Source organism: Colobus angolensis, unplaced genomic scaffold, assembly GCF_000951035.1.
Source record: "Colobus angolensis palliatus isolate OR3802 unplaced genomic scaffold, Cang.pa_1.0 Scaffold352, whole genome shotgun sequence".
NCBI classification, from domain to species: Eukaryota; Metazoa; Chordata; class Mammalia; order Primates; family Cercopithecidae; genus Colobus; species Colobus angolensis.
The window spans coordinates 927,126-942,481 of record NW_012116844.1 but is presented as its reverse complement, the minus strand read 5'-3'; positions in this window follow the sequence as shown (position 1 = coordinate 942,481).

Genomic DNA, 15,356 nt, shown 5'->3' with positions numbered 1-15,356 from the left:
TATATATATCTCTGCACGGTGGTTCATGCCTTTAATCCCAGCACTTTGGGAGACTGAGGTAGGAGTGTTGCTTGAACTCAGGAGTTCAAGACCAGCCTGGGCAACATGGTGAAACCTATTTTATATATTACAAAATACACAAAAATTAGCTGGGCATGGTGGCACACACTTGTAGTCCTAGCTACTCAGGAGGCTGAGGTGGGAGGATGACTGGAGCACAGGAGAGGGTGGAGGTTGCAGTGAGCCAAGATCATGCCATTGCACTCCAGCCTGGGTGACAGAGGGAGATAGTGACTCAAAAAATAAATAAATAAAAATAAAAAAATTCCAAACACTATACATAGTCACACAATAGGCTATGTCAATACCTGAAATATTTCTATAAACTAATAGTATGCAAAAAAAGGGCCGAATAAAAAACATGTAAACAGCTTGATGGCAGGATTGTGTATAGCAACCCCTATAGCACCCAGCATATGGCAGGTATGTTGCACATTAAAAATATGAAAACAGACTAAATTTTTACAGTGTATTTACACTAATATAATGTTGTAGCCTAGGCATGGTGGCTCATGCCTGCAATCCCAGCACTTTGAGAAGCTAAGGTGGGAGGATCACTTGAGGCCAGGAATTTGAGATCAACCTGGGCAACATAGTGAGACCCTGTCTCTACAAAAAAATTTAAAAATTAGCTGGGCATGGTGGCATGTGCCTGTAAGTCCCAGCTACTTGGGAAACGGAGACAGGAAGATCACTTGAGCCCAGAAGTTTGAGGCTGCAGTAAGCCATGATCATGCCACTGTACTACACTCACCTGAATGACAGTGTAAGACCCTGTTTCCAAATACATATGTCAGTATTAGCGTTTTTGGGTGCTTATATATATAGTATTGTTAAATTATTATGTACATATAAGTATCCAATTCTAATGAGTCTGGAAAGGACTAGAGCCATGTTGTGGAAGCTCTGGGTGCCAGGTTGTGGAGTTTAAACTTGACACTGGCACAAAAAGCTGCAGAATGTTTTTCAAGACAAGAAGCAACATGATGGGCCGGGTGCGGTGGCTTATGCCTGTAATCCCAGCACTTTGGGAGGCCAAGGCAGGCAGATCACTTGAGGTCAGAAGCTTGAGACCAGCCTGGCCAACATGGCGAAACTCCATCTCTACTAAAAATACAGAAAAGTTAGCCGAGCATGGTGGCAGGTGCCTGTAATCCCAGCTACTCGGGAGGCTGAGGCAGGAGAATGGCTTGAACCCAAGAGACGGAGGTTGCAGTGAGCTGAGGTCACACCATTACACTCCAGACTGGTGAAAAGAGTGAGACTCTGTCTTAAAAAAAAAAAAAAGAAGCAACATGATGAAACCAGTATCATAGGAAGTAGTTGTGATTATTTGGAGAAAAAAGGTAATGTGGGATAAAGATGTCTCCAGTAGCCCGGTCTTGAAAGCTGGCAGAAGATTAGGAGTGAAAGATTCTTCGTTTATATATGGTAGAGGACAGCTTGACTCTAAGTGTTGGAAAAAGCTTGATATTGATTCTTATTCTGTAAAGCTGGTTTAAAAATTTCTAATTAATTTGCTCTGTTACCCAGGGTGGAGTGCAGGGTGCAATCGTAGCTCACTGTGGCCTCCAACTCCTTGGCTGAAACAATCCTCCCACCTCAGACTGCCAAGTAGCTGGGACCACAGGCACACACCACCCCCAACTGGCCAATTTTTTACTTTTTAAGTTTTGTAGAGACAAGGTCTCGCCATGTTGCCCAGGCTGGTCTCGAACTTCTGGCCTCAAGCGATTACTGCCTCAGTCTCCCAAAGTTCTGGGATTACAGGCGTGAGCCACCATGCTGGCCTTTAATAGTCTTAATTTTCTAAAAAGTCCCAGCTGACTCGATTCCCTGTGAAGCTAGAAACACCCTGGATTTCCACAGGATTATCACTAGAGGGCAACCTAATCATATCCGCTGAAAGTGTTCTCACATTAGCAGCATGAGTGCGTTTGCGGGGTCTACTAGAAATGCAGGCTCTGGGACTCCGCCTGAGACCTACAGAGTCAGAATCCGCATTTTAACTAAATCCTCAGTGATTGGCTGGACTGCAACTCCTGGGCTCCAGCGATCCTCCCGCCTCAGCCTCCTCCCCCGTAGCTGGAACTACCCGTAGCGCCATGACGCCCAGCCGAAGTTACAAATTAAAGTAAGGTTCAGCTCTGGCAATCAGTCTGTCTGGGAAATCAAAGGGCATCAACCCACCCCTCACAGCGCGGTAGGAAAGGGAAGAAAGGGAGGGAAGGAAGTGGGGCTGTCTATTGTTTATGGGCAGGGCCTTGTGTTCTAACCAGACTGGATCTTGGTGGACAGGAGGCCCGCGTGGGAGTGGCTCTGCTCATCTTTGCAGTTGTTCCTCCACATGAGGGCGCCGGCGGGTTTGGGGCAGTGGTCACTTTAGGCTCCATTTCCACCGTTTATGCTGGTGGAATCCCACCAACTCATCTGGCATTTCCTCAGAGCCTTACTGCTCTGGAAAAGTAAAGCTGGGCTTGCCCTGGACCCAAGGAGAGAGGATTGTGCAGAAGATGTCTTCTGGGCTGGAAAAAGCACATTCCCAGAGCACTAACCAGAACCCTGGACCGTCTCTAGTTACAGTTCAACCATGTTCAAAAATCTAAAGCAACAGTTTTCAAATTTACCAGCGCTTCAGAATGCCCTGGAGGGCTTGTTAAAACCTAGATTGTTGGGCCGCACCCACAGTGTGTCCGACTCAGTAGGTCTGAGGCGGGACCGAGAACCTACATTTCTCCTGCTTCACAGGTGATGCTGATGCGGCTGACTGGGGACCAGACTTTGAGAAGGACTGCTTGAGGCCAGGAGTTTGAGGCTGCAGTGAACTACGATTGTGCCGCTCCACTCCAGCCTGGGCGACAGGGTGAGATCTTGTTTCTTAAAAAATAAAATAAAAACCCATTGTAAACTGCCTACAGAATTAAGTACAGATTAAAATATGACCCGTTTTTGCCCAAGTTCATTAGGATTTCAGTTTCCATTCAGGCAAACAGGCCTCCTACTAAAAAAACCGACCTCTTGCGTCTACCTCCATAACCCACCAGGTGGGGCTACTGGGCTGCCGCAAAGGAGGCAGGGGAAATTTCCATGCCGTCAGGGCACCCACAATGCTTTCAAGGGTGCCAAAAGCACCTTAGCTTCAGCCTAAAGAATGTAAATGTTTCAGGTTACCCATAACCAATAGTACAGTGTGCTACCCCTGGGTCCTCCCACCTCTCCCCACCACCTCATTAATTTCTCCCCACCTCCTTACATCATCCCAGGGCATTCTGAAGCGCTAGTAAACTGAGAACTGTTGCTTTAGATTTTCGAACATGGTTGAACTGTAACTAGAGACGGTCCAAGTCCTGGTTACTGCTCTGGGAATGTGCTTTTTCCAGCCTGGAAGACATCCTCTGCACAATCCTATCTCCTTGGGTCCAGGGTTTACAATGAACTTTTTTAAGGTAAAGGGTTGTGTTCTATTAAAATGCAAATAATCTCAAGGGTGATGTCTTGGTCTGTTTGGGTTACTATCAGTAAATTGAGTGGCTTATAAACACCCGAAAATATTTTTCTTCAGGAGGCTGGAGGTCCAAGATCAAGGTGCCAGCAGACCAGGATATGGTGAGGGTCCTTTTCCAGGTTGCAGACCGCTGACTTCTTGTAACCTCACATGGCGGGAAGAGGGTGAAAGAGCTCTCCAGGGTCCCTTTTATAACGGCACCAATCCCATTTGTGAGGGCTCCACCCTCATGACCTAATTACTCCCCAAAGACTCCACCTTCTAATACCACCACATTGTGGGGTTGGGATTTCAACATCTGAATTTGGGGGAGACACAGACATTCACTCCGTAGTAGGGGATAAGCCATTATCAATCATTAAAGTTTGAATTAGGACACTAGAGTATTTTATAGTTTGGTTATAAGGGAAGGAAGAAAAATGGATTCAAACGTGGAAACCTGGGTCTCCATGAAGGGCTCACTGCAACTTGCAGTCACAATGAGGACAAGAAACATCTGGGGTAGGATAAGGCCAAAAGCCAGAGGATGGCAAAGGACACTCACCTTGCATTGTTATGGTCCCTGGGATATCCCTAGATGTGCAATGAGACAGGCTGGTATAATGTTTAAACCCTCTCCTCTTGTGCACACGTACCCTAGAACTTAAAGTATAATAATAATAATAATAATAATAATAATAATAAACTCTCTCCTCTTCCAAAAATCAGAGAATCTTGCTTAAATTTTTTTTTTTTTTTTTGAGCTGGAGTGCAGTGGTGTGATCTCTGCTCACTGCAAGCTCCGCCTCCCGGGTTCATGCCATTCTCCTGCCTCAGCCTCCCAAGTAACTGGGACTACAGGCACCCGCCACCACGCCTGGCTAATTATTTGTATTATTTTTAATAGAGACGGGGTTTCACCATGTTAGCCAGGATGATCTCAATCTCCTGACCTGGTTATCCGCCCACTTCAGCCTCCCAAAGTGCTGGGATTACAGGTGTGAGCCACCGTGCCTGGCCATTGATATATAGTCTTTACAGACTTATCCTATGCTATACTGATTATATGCTTTTACCCTCTCTAAATATATATTGACTACTTTTCCATGTCATTAAATTATTCTTTTATAACATAATGTTTAATAGTTGCTTGCATAACAGTGCATTGCATGAATGTACCACAACTTCTTTACTGGTACTCTGGCAGTAGATACTTAGAGAATACTTAAAAAGAGAGTTTAAATAAAATTTAAAGAGTTTCAAATATGAAAATAAAATGTGATATTTTAAATATTTTCATTATATTTCAAGTCAACAAGTCCTTATTTGGGGAGAAAAAAATAACGTGTGGCCTCTGCCTTAGGAAAGCTAGAAAAAATATAACTGAGCAAAAGACTAGCTTTTTATCACAAATTCCATCAAATATGACTAGTTTAATGTAACATAACAGGAAGGCAATTTATAACACAAGAAATAACACACCCAGAGCTGATTCCTGAGTAAGCCAGGCCTGAAAAACAACAAGATAAGAAGAAGAAGAAGAAATATATATTTCCAAGTCCCATTTAATGGAATTCCTTTCATAAAACTTGGAATAAAATCCATAGTTTAATTGTTCCTGCAGGCTAATGGGTACTAAACTGCTCACTTGCAATCCAATTTGTGTATGGAGCTGGCTACGGTTTCCAGCATAGTCCAGCTCCAGTGGTCTGGAACATAAAGTTAAGAACTTTATGGAACAGTTCAAAAGGATGTGAATTGTTAAGAACACATATTTCAAAGTATTTTGGGGAGATGTGTGAGTGTGTATGCATCCACCAAAACAGTGCAAAAGGCAGCAATTCCTCCCTTCCTGTAAGGTATCAAACCCTCACAACTGAAAAGACTGTAACCAGCATGTTCAGAGTTGGAGGCCAGTGACCAGGTCTTATGCTTTTCATTCGCAAGCATGGAGTTTCCCCAGTGCACTCTTCAGGCCATTAGCTGCATGCAAAAACGGATGTCCAAGGTCAAAACAGATTTCCAAGGCAAAAACAGATTTCCAAGGTCAAAATGTTTTTTTGATGGACTGGGTTAAATAATTTTAAACAAATGTCCTTACTGCAGGACTTTTCAGAGTTGTTAATAAGCTGTGTTGTTAGATACATTCCAATACAGAATGCAGTCTTTCTAAAATTTCCTAAATTTTTTGAGTATGGAATGCTTCTTTCATGGAGCATATTGCAAGACAGAACCTGAGCTTGAGAAACACTGGCTTAGCATAAATGTGGAAATGGGATGATATTATGGTGGTTTTCATCTGGGGACTCAGGACCCTGAGCATCTTTTTGTTTTGTTTTGTTTTGTTTTTGAGATGGAGTCTCACTCTGTCACCCAAGCTGGAGTGCAGTGGCACCGTCTCAGCTCACTGCAACCTCCACCTCCCAGGTTCAAGCAGTTCTTCTGCCTCAGCCTCCCGAGTAGCTGGGATTACAGGCACATACCACCACACCCAGTTAATTTTTTGCATTTTTAGTAGAGACAGGGTTTTCACCATGTTGGCCCAGCTGGTCTCAAACTCCTGATCTCAAGTGATCCACCTGCCTTGGCCTCCCAAAGTACTGGGATTACAGGCATGAGCCACACACCTGGCCCTGAGCATCTTAATCATGTTCTTGACAATCCACCTTTCCCTATAAAGTCCAATAAGGTGCCCAGAGGACAACAATGGTATATTAACATTCATCATTATTGAGATTCGACTTCAATCCAAACATAGTGAAAAATAATAGACCACGTAAAGAATGCTTTGTGCCTAGATTAGGTCAAGTCTAGAGCCTAGTTAAAGGGCCTCCTCTCTCCTTTGCCTTATCTTTGATCTTCCCACTCTGAAGATGAGAAAATGTTGACCAAAAGAGTAGAAGAAAAGGGAAAAACAAGAATAATCATGCTTTTGCCATGCAAGGCTCTCTCAGGCAATGGCAGTTGCAGTGTGGAACTGCATCCTTAGCCCTTCTGATCTCACCTGCCAAGGAAGTTCAAAGAGACAGTGAAGAAGAGAACCAGAGAAAAGAGAAGTGGCATCTAACCTGCCTCTTGGACGTAGGGCACTCCAAGCATTGGGCTTGCGGAAACGAAGCCTCTCGCCAATCCATTCATCCATTCTGTCATTAACATATATGGCACTCCTCCTGTATACTAGGCCCTAGTCCAGGTGTGAGGGACACCACAGACAATGCCTCTGTCTCCAGGAAGCTTCTGGGGCATAATGAATGTGTCAAAGAGCAAAATTTCAAATTGAGTTTCAAAGATTGAATTGACTTTTATTAGTGATTCATGAACTGGGCAGCATACAGACAAATAGGAAGGAGCTCCAATGAGCTAAACAGAATGGGCGAGTTTTATAGGCAGAAAAAAGTAGAAAGAAGTGGGAACAGGGAACAAAGAGTGCATTGGAGGCCAGGCACCGTGGCTTACACCTGTAATCCCAGCACTTTGGGAGGCCAAGGCAGGTGGATCACCTGAGGTCAGAGAGTTTGAGACCAGCCTGGCCAACATGGTGAAACCCCATCTCTACTAAAAATATAAAAATTAGCCAGGTGAGGTGACAGGCGCCTGTAATCCCAGTTACTTGGGAGGCTGAGGCAGGAGAATCACTTGAACCCAGGAGGGGGAGGTTGCAGGGAGCCAAGATCACGCCACTGTACTCCAGTCTGGGTGACAGAGTGAGACTCCATCTCAAAAAAAAGAAAAAAGTGCATTGGTCATTTCAAGGTTACTTTCCTTCTAGGGATGTAAGCAAAATCTCATTGGCTTAATGGGATTTAGCTATTGTCTCTCTCCTGATTTCTTGGAAGGCCAGATCTTACAAATAAACAACTTACGTTTCAATTTGGTGACGTGGAACTTCAGCACTACTGACTCCGCTTTGGGCTGCTTGTTTTTTTCTTTAACAAGGTGAAAGACAGACACTAATCAAATCAACAAATACATATATGTTGAGGATAATAAGTGTTACAAGGAAAAATAATGCAGGAAAGTTTGTTTACTGCATCCTCAGTGACTGATAAATAGTAGATGTTCAATAAATGTTAAATCAGTCTAGAAAGAGTAGGAGGGAGAGATGGGAAGAGATTCATTAAAGGATACAAAATTACAGCTAGATAGGAAGAATAAATAGTTCCAGTATTCTATATCATTGCAGATGACTATAGTTAATAATGTATTATATAGTCAAGTAGCTAGAAGGAGGATGATAGGCCAGGTGTGGTGGCTCACACCTGTAATCCCAGCACTTTGGGAGGCTGAGGCAGGTGGATCATGAGGTCAGGAGATCAAGACCATCCTGGCTAACACAGTGAAGCCCTGTCTCTACTAAAAATACAAAAAATTAGCTGGGCGTGGTGGCATGCACCTGTAGTCCCAGCTACTCGGGAGGCTGAGGCAGGAGAATCATTCGAACCTGGGAGGCGGAGGTTGCAGTGAGCTGAGATCACACCACTACACTCCAACCTGGGCAATAGAGTGGGACTCCATCTTAAAAAAAAAAAAGAAAGTTACCAACACAAATAACTGAAAATAACTGATAAATGTTTGAGATGATGGATATGCTAATTATCCTGATCTGATCACTATAAATTCTATGTATGGAAACATCACTACATATGCCATAAATATGTACAATTATAATTTGTCAATTAAAAACATAAAATTACCAAATGCAAAAAAAGTTGTTAAATCAATGAATTACCTTCACTAGAATCTTAAAAAGTAGATATTATTATCTCTACTTTACATATTTAAAAAATTGAGATTCAAAAGAGATTAAGTAAGTTATCCAAAGTCACAGTTGAGTGACAGGATATAGATAACCTGAACCCAAATGTTCTGGCTCGAGAGCCCAAGATCAGAGCCACTGTGCTATTATTTATATCACATCTCCTTGTCCTTATGAAGTTACAGTCTAACTAAAGTTTAAAATGTAGGTTTGGGCTGGGCATGGTCGCTCACACCTGTAATCCTAGAACTTTGGGAGGCTGAGGTGGGTGAATCGTTCGAGCTCAGGAATTGGAGACCAGCCTGGGAAACATGGTAAAAACCCGTCTCTACTAAAAATACAAAAATTAGTGGGGCATGGTGGCGCACGCCTGTAATCCCAGCTACTTGGATGGCTGAGGCAGGAGAATTGCTTGAACCCTAGAGGCAGAGGCTGCAGTAAGCCGAGATTGTGCCACTGCACTCCAGCCTGGGCAACAGAGTGAGACACTGTCACACACACAAAATAAATAAATGAAATTTTTTAAAATGTAGGTTTGTTTTGATAGAAAATAATAATGGAGGCTGGGCGTGGTGGCTCACACCTACAATCCTGGCACTTTGGAAGGCCGAGGCAGGTGGATTACCTGAGGTCAGTAGTTCAAGACCAGCCTGGCCAACATGGTGAAACCCTGTCTCTACTAAAATACAAAAATTAGCTGGGCATGATGGCAGTTGCTTGTAATCCCTGCTATTCGGGAGGCTGAGACAGGAGAATCGTTTGAACCCGGGAGATGGTGGTTGCAGTGAGCCAAGAGAAAGAAAAAGAAAACAAAAGAAAAGAAAATGATGTAACCAGGCCAGGCATGGTGGCTCACACCTGCAATCCCAAGCACTTTGGGAGGCCGAGGTGGGTGGATCACTTGAGGTCAGGAGTTCTAGACCAGCCTGGCCAACATGCTGAAACCCCATCTCTACGAAAAATATAAAAATTAGCCGGGTGTGGTGGCAGGCACCTGTAATTCCAGCTACGCAGGAGGCTGAGGCAGGACAATAGCTTGAACCTGGGAGGCAGAGGTTGCAGTGACCCGAGATGATGCCACTGCACTACAGCCTGGGCAACAGAAAAAAAAAAAAAAATCCAAAAAAAACTCAAAAAAAAATTAATAATAGTAGAAATAATGGAACCATCTTTACAGCCTTGCAGAGTAAAGATTCAAGCGTGTCTGTACAATGTCTGTTGGTGGAATGGAGTTGCGGCAGTATCCTTTAGAGATGTGAAGTTGCAAAATTGGAGAGATTAATATTATGTGGCAATAACTCCAAAATTATTCAAGGGTGTTGTTACTAATTATAATTGGAATTTTTAAAAATAATAAAACCTAAGGTTTTCCCAATTTGTTGACTTCAAGCTCAACCTTCCAAACATGAAACTTTCACCTTCATGTTAAAGATGAGAACATCAGTATAAAAGATTATCACATCCAACTGCACACCAAGAACAAAGCTGTTCTCTACTTGTGAATTCACATATTGTAAAATGCCATTACCTCTACAGGGGTTCATTTCATATGTAAGTTTAGTCCTTTCCTGAAGTGACATCCCAGTTTTCCTCCTTTCTTCCTTGCTGGGAAAGATGTGTCTCTCATCCTCCCCTCTTTTCTGTCCTTAGACCCTCTTCTACCTATGAAATTCTATCAAATATGCCACAATTTCTAACCCAGTGAGCAAAACCCAGTGAGCTATGAGGAACTTACCTACACAAGTTCCCACAAGGCATATTTTGTCCTTAGTATTGCCTCACAGGCCACAGGATGGGGTGCAAAGGGTATAAATCAAAAATAAAGTGAGAAGCTCACAGAAACTCATGTTCTTGCAGCAATAAGACACAGTATGACAACTTAAAAGAAAGAGTGTTCTGTTAAACAGAGAGAGAGAGGTGGCCCATGTGCCACCTCCCAATATGGCAGTGGTGTGAGTGAAAGGAGACAACAGTGTGTGAAGGTGAATGTGAGCTATTATTAATAAGTAACTGAAAAACCAGCCTGAGCATATACCATGTGACTCATCCTTTCACTAAAAGCAGAATTTAAATTAAATGGCCACGTCGGTCAAATATTTTAAATTTCTTGATTTAGACACCAGTGAAATAGCTATAAATGTTGAAGCCCCGTAACATAAGCTTTCAAAAGAGATGTTTCCACTTTTTGGCAAATAGAAATAAGCAGTTCCATCCCCCAGGCACTCAGGGGTACCTAGGTGACTGTTTGCCCAGGGAATGAGGAAATGGTCCCTGCTGGGTGGGGCTATCTCCCTGGGCCCTGGCTCTGTTCCTTTTCTTCTTATTGTACTTCTTCTCCAGCAGGGCTAATTAATCTTTCAATTTTTCCGTAGCTAATGATCAATAATAAGTGCCTCATGCAAAAAGTACAAGGTCCTCAGCTAAAGGAAATCTTTCACCAAAATGCCATCAATGCAGTTTGAAGTGTTAACCATCTCTCCTAACACCCTGAAACTTGATATCATTGAATTAGCTCAATTTTTGAGTAACATATTTTGTGACTTTTCAGGTTTTAGAGACTTCTATATTTATTTATTTATTTAGTTAGTTAGTTAGTTAGTTCGTTAGTAGAGACAGAGTCTCACTCTGTTCCCTGGGCTGGTCTTGAATTCCTGGCCTCAAGCAATCCTCCCTCCTCAGCCTCCCAAAGTGCTGGAATAACAGGCATGAGGCACTGTGCCCAGCAGGACTTGTATATTTTATAGATACAAGTCTCTAAAATATTTAGAGGGCTTGTATATTTAAAGAGCTTTATATTTTGAGAGCAGGTGTATTTTGCCTCTGCTGGTGGATAATTGCTATGCCCAAAATGAAACCCATTAAGTGTTGAGTTAGGTACTGAAAGGGGCTCCAAGTCCCTTTTTGGAGTTTGCAGAGGCTGTCACAGCTCCCACTGCCTCCTTCAGTCAAAATCCTGACTCTCCTAGAGGCAGTGAGTGAGGATATGCATGTGTGTGTGGTATTGGTCAATTATTAAAGTTTAACAAGTAAGTGCTTGGGGTTAAATAGTGGAAAGATCACAATACGGATAGTATGAAAAGCCATCTCTTGCCTGGTGGATTTTTGTTTGTTTGTTTGTATTTTTGAGACAGAGTCTCACTCTGTCACCCAGGCTGGAGTGTAGTGGTGCCATCTTGGCTCACTGCAACCTCTGCCTCCTGGGTCCAAGCGATTCTCCTGCCTCAGTCTCCTGAGTAGCTGGGATTACAGGTGTGGGCCACCATTCCCGGCTTTTTTTTGTGTTTTTAGTAGAGATGGGGTTTGGCCATGTTGGCCAGGCTAGTCTCGAACTCCTGACCTCAAGTGATCCACCCGCCTCAGCCTCCCAAAGTGCTGGGATTACAGAAGTGAGACACCACGCCCAGCCTGCTTGGTGGTTTGGAGCGTGTCCCTTGGAGAATCTAGACCTTTAATTGAGACCTAATTCTACCACTTACCAGCTATGAACTTGAGCAAGCTACTTTATATCTCTTTGCCTTCCTCCATTCCTTGTCTGTAAAATGAAAAGAATAATACCATCATCTTGGTAGAGCAACCAGGCAGAAGATCAATAATGAAATAGAGGCGCTGAATAACACTGTAGGCCAAATGGACCTAGCAGACACACACAAAACACTCCAATCAACAATAGCAGAATACACATTTTTTTTTCAACTGCAGATGGATCATTCTCCAGGATAGACCATATGTTAGGCCACAAGTTTTAATAAATTTAAAAGGATTGAAATCACACAAAGTATCTTTTTTTTTCTTTGATATGGAGTCTCCCTCTGTTGTCTAGTCTGAAGTGCAGTGGTATGATCTCAGCTAACTGCACCCTCCGTCTCTCGGGTCCAAACAATTCTCCTGCCTCAGCCTCCCGAGTAGCTGGGATTACAGGCACTTGCAATCACGTCTGGCTAATTTCTATATTTTTAGTAGAGACTGGGGTTCACCATGTTGGCCAGGCTGGTCTCGAACTCTTGACCTCAAGTGATCTGCCTGCCTCAGCTTCCCAAATTGCTGAGATTACAGGTGTGAACCACCATGTCCGGCCTCAAAATATCTTTTTTGATCAAAATGAAAAATTAGAAATCAATAGCAGAAGGAAAAGTGGAAAATCCACAAATATGTGGAAATCAAACAACACACTCTTGAACAACCAGTGGATCAAAGAACAAATCACGGAGGAAATTAGAAAATACATGAGACAAAGCAGGAGACAGTGGCTGATGCCTGTAATCCCAGCACTTTGGGAGGCTGAGATGGGTGGATCACTCGAGGTGAGTGACAACAGGAGCATTGCCATCTTGGACAACCCTCTCATTCTAAAGTTCACCTTAATAAAAAGTCACCTAAATCCAAGGGACATCCGCCTAATGGCTAAGGTCAACATGACCATAAACCACAGATAACATCTCCAACCAGAAACATTCCAAACTCCTCCCCAACCAGAAACATGCTAGCCCCTAAATAAGCCCCCTCCAGATGGGAAGATACTAGCCCAGATAACCCCCATCCAGCCAGAAAGATGTCTGCCCCAACATAACCTCCCCTCCTCCCAGAGAGACTCCAACCCCGCCATCAACTTCTCCACACACATAAACAGTCCAAGCTTGTGATAAGCCCCCTCACCCTAAAACCGATATGTACTCTTAGTCTGTAAGAGAAAGTGCTCCTGACCACAGTCTGCCAGGAGCGCCTTCAGGTTTTAACTAAGAAAACCTGTCTTTAACTGCCAGCGGCATTTTGTCTTTCTTTCCTCTTTCTTTAACTCTGACAGTCAGGAGTTCGAGACAAGCCTGGGCAACATGGTGAAACCCTGTCTTTATTAAAAATACAAAAATTAGCAGTTGTGATGGTGCATGCCTGTAATCCAGCTACTCAGGAGGCTGAAGCAGGAGAATTGCTTGAACCCAGGAGGTGGAGGTTGCAGTGAGCTGAGATTGCACTCCAGCCTGGATGACAGAGTAAGACTCAGTCCAAAATTTATGAAATGCAGTGAAAACAGTGCTAAGCGGGAAATTTATAGCTATAAACAAATTAATAGAGAAGAAAGATCTCAAATCAACAACCTAACTTTATACCATAAGGAAGTAGAAAAAAAAAAAAAAAACTAAGCCCAAAGCCAGTAGAAGAAAGGAAATAATACAGATTAGAGCAGAGTTAAACAAAACAGGAATAGAAAATAATAGAGAGAGTCAACAAAATCAGGAGTTGGTTTTTTGAAAAGATTAAAAAAATGGACAAACTTGTAGCTAAACTGAGGAAGTAAAAAAGAAGGAAGACTCAAATAACAAAAATCAGAAGTGAAAGAGGGGACATTATTACTAATTTTACAGAAATAAAAACTATTATTATAAGGGAGTACTATGCAGTTATGCACCAGCAAATTGGATAATCCAGATAAAATGGACAAATTCCTAAAAACATATACCCTACCAAGACTGAATTATGAAGAAACAGAAAATCTGAACAGACCTAGAACTATAAAGACTAAATCAGCAGTACAAAAAGCTCCCAACAAAGAATTCACTGAAAAAAGAATCTTCCAAACATTTAAAGAAAAATTAACAACAATCTTTCTCAAACTCTTTCAAAAAAATTAAAAAAGAGAGAATAATTTTTAACTCGTCTTGCGAGGCCAGCATTACCATTATACCAAAGTCAGACAAAGACACTCCAAGAAAAGAAATCACTGGGATGCAAAAATCTGCCAGAAAATACTAGCAAATAGAATTCAACAGCCTGTTTAAAGAATTATACATTATGACCAAGTGGAATTTATCCTTGAATGGAAGGATGACTCAAAGCATAAAAATCAATCCATGTACTAATAATACACCATAGGCCGGGGCAGTGGCTCACGCCCATAATCCCAATACTCTGGGAGGCTGAGGCGGGCAGATCACTTGAGGTCAGGAATTTGAGACCAGCCTGACCAACATGGTGAAACCTCGTCTCTACTAAAAATACAAAAATTAGCCAGGTATGGTGCCACATGCCTGTAATCCCAGCTACTCGGGAGGCTGAGGCAGGAGAATCGCTTGAAACTGGTAGGCAGAGGTTGCAGAGAGCCAAGATCACTTGCCAATGCACTCCAGCCTGGGCGACAGAGCAAGACTGTGTCTCAAAATAATAATAATAATAATACACCATAAAAACAGACTGAAAGGGAAAAACACTTGATAATCTGTACTGATGCAGAAAAAACACTTGACAAAATTCAACACCCTTTTATGATACAAAACACTGAGCAAGTAGAAGGAAACTACCTCAACATAATAAAGGTCATATATGAAAAGCCCACAGCTAACAACATAGTCAATGGCGAAAGACTAAAAGCTTTTTCCCTAAGATCAGGAACAAGACAATTCTGTTTTTTGTTTTTTGTTTTCTTTTTTGAGACAGAGTCTTGCTCTGTCACCCAGGCTGGGGTGCAATGGCTCGATCTTGACTCACTGCAACCTCTGCCTCCCAGGTTCAAGCGATTCTCCTGCTTCAGCTTCCCCAGTAGCTAGGATTACAGGCACCTGACACCATGCCCCACTAATTTTTGTATTTTTGTAGAGACGGGATTTCACCATGTTGGCCAAGCTGGTCTCGAACTCCTGACCTCAGGTGATCCTCCTGCCTCGGCCTCCCAAAGTGCTGGGATTACAGGGGTGAGCCACCGTGCCTGGCCAACAATTTCTACTCAACGCAGTCCTGGAGGTTCTAGGCAAAGCAATTAGTCAAGAAAAACAAGTAAATGGCATCCATATTTGAAAGGAAGAAAAAAATTATCTCTGTTCACAGATAATAAGACTTTATGTTTAGAAAACCCTAAATAGGCTGGGCGCAGAGACTCACACCTGTAATCCCAGCACTTTGGGAGGCCGAGGTGGGAGGATCACCAGGTCAGGAGATCAAGACCATCCTGGCTAACACGGTGAAACCCCGTCTTTACTAAAAACGCAAAAAATTAGCCGGGCGTGGTGACGGGCGCCTGTAGTCCCAGCTACCCGGGAGGCTGAGGCAGGAGAATGGCGTGAACCC